This window comes from Numida meleagris, unplaced genomic scaffold (assembly GCF_002078875.1).
Source record: "Numida meleagris isolate 19003 breed g44 Domestic line unplaced genomic scaffold, NumMel1.0 unplaced_Scaffold303, whole genome shotgun sequence".
Classification (NCBI taxonomy): domain Eukaryota; kingdom Metazoa; phylum Chordata; class Aves; order Galliformes; family Numididae; genus Numida; species Numida meleagris.
The window spans coordinates 2,755-4,653 of NW_018364544.1; the positions used below are offsets into that span (position 1 = coordinate 2,755).

Consider the following 1,899-nt stretch of genomic DNA (forward strand, 5'->3'; position numbering starts at 1 on the left):
TGGGGTCCAGCCAAGGCAGATTTGGGGTCCAGCAGAGCTTGGTTTTGGGAACAGTTCAGTCAGTTTTGGGGCTCAGCTGAGCCAGATTTTGGCTTCCAACCAAGCCAGGCGTGGGATCCAACAGAACTGGGTTCGGGGTCAGTTCGGTCAGGTTTGGTGCCACTTTTTGGGGCCCAACCACAACAAGGTTTGGAATCCAACAGAGCCGGGTTTAGGGTCAGCTCAGCCTGTTTTGGGGCCCAACGGAGCCATTTTTGGGGGGGTTCCAAGCAAAGTAGGTATGGGGTCAAGCAGAACTGGATTTTGGGCGCAATTCAGCCGGGTTTGGGGTCCGGTGGATGTGATTTTTTTGTGGTGGATGGGGCGAGCTGTGCGTTCTTCGCAGGTGACGCTGCCTCCTTCGTGGTGGGGCTGGCACGGCGGCTGCGGGGCTTCTCCTGCCCCACGGAGTGGCTGCAGGGGCTGCGGGAGGCCGAGCAGCGCAAGGAGAGGGCAAACCGGTGAGCACCCAGGGGGATGGGGATGGGGACGGGGACAGGGGTGGGCATGGGAATGGGGACGGAGATGGGGATGGGGACCAGGATGGGGGTGGGAATGGGGGAAAGGGCAGGCATCGGGATAGAGACAGGTTTGGGTACAGGGATGGGCTTGAGGGAGGTGACAGGCATGGGGATGGGGACCAGGACTGGGATGTGGAGAAGGTTGGGGTCAGGGACGGGCCTGGGGAATGTGACAGTCATGGGGACAAGGACAGGGGTGGAGACTGAGATGGGGGTGGGGACAGGGACAGGCCTGGGGACAGCAATGGGCTTGGGAAGGTGGCAGGCATGGGGCTAGGGGCAGGCATGAGGATGGGGACTGACTTGGGGATGGGGACTGAAATGGGAATGGGGACAGGGATTGGCATCGGGGTAGGGATGGGTGTGGGGACAGGGATGGGGATGGGGACAAGGGCAGGCATCAGGACAGGGACAGGCTTGGGAACGGGGTTGGGGATGAAGACTGAGATGGGGATGAGGACAAGGAGTGGCATGAGGACAGGCTTGGGGAAGGTGACAGGCGTGAAGATGGGGACTGAGGTGGGGATAGGGACAAGGACTGGCAAAAGGATGGGGACAGAACTGGGGACAGGCGTGGGGATGTGACAGGGATGAGGACACAATGGGGACAGGCATGGGGATGGGGACAAGGACAGGCATCAGGATGGGGACAGGCTGGGGAGGGTGACAGGTGTGGGGAAAGGGATGGGGATGGGGACAAGGACGGGCACAGACAAGGACAGGCATTGGGATGGGGACAGGGACACAGCTTCCGCAGCCAGCACAGGGCTCCTGTGTCCATTTTTGGGGAGAACCCCATTTCAGGTTCTCAGCTTGTTTGGGGGATGGGAAACCTCAGCCCCTTTCCGATTTGGGGGTGGGGGGCTCCCATCCCATTTCCAATGGCAGAGCCACAACCCCATCCCCGCTTCGGGGGGTAGGGGGGGGGGAGCACCCGATCTCACCTCTTTGGTGGGGGGTGGTGTGGTTTCTCCCCACCAGGGAGAAGGCAGCGACCCCAACGGCGCAGCACCTGAACCCCATGGATCTGCTGTACCGCCTGGACGCGCTGCTGCCCCCCGACAGCCTCCTGGTGGCCGACGGGGGGGACTTCGTGGGCACCGCCGCCTACATCGTGCGTCCCCGCCGTCCCCTCTCCTGGCTGGACCCCGGTGAGGACCCCCCCCCACACCCCCCACAACCCAGCACGCTGTCACCATTGGGGACACGCAGGCACCCAGGGGTGACGCCGGTGGTGGTGGTTGTGTTCGCAGGCGCCTTCGGCACGCTGGGAGTCGGCGGCGGGTTCGCGCTCGGTGCCAAGCTCTGCCGGCCCGAAGCGGAGGTATGGGGCGGGGGG

At 63.4% G+C, this 1,899-nt stretch overlaps 1 protein-coding gene across 1 annotated transcript in view; it reads left to right on the top strand.

Annotated features, from left to right (window-relative positions):
* Positions 1-1,899, top strand: part of ILVBL (ilvB acetolactate synthase like) — a gene marked incomplete at its 3' end in the record, with an annotated part of 6,999 nt that overhangs the window by 2,722 nt on the left and 2,378 nt on the right.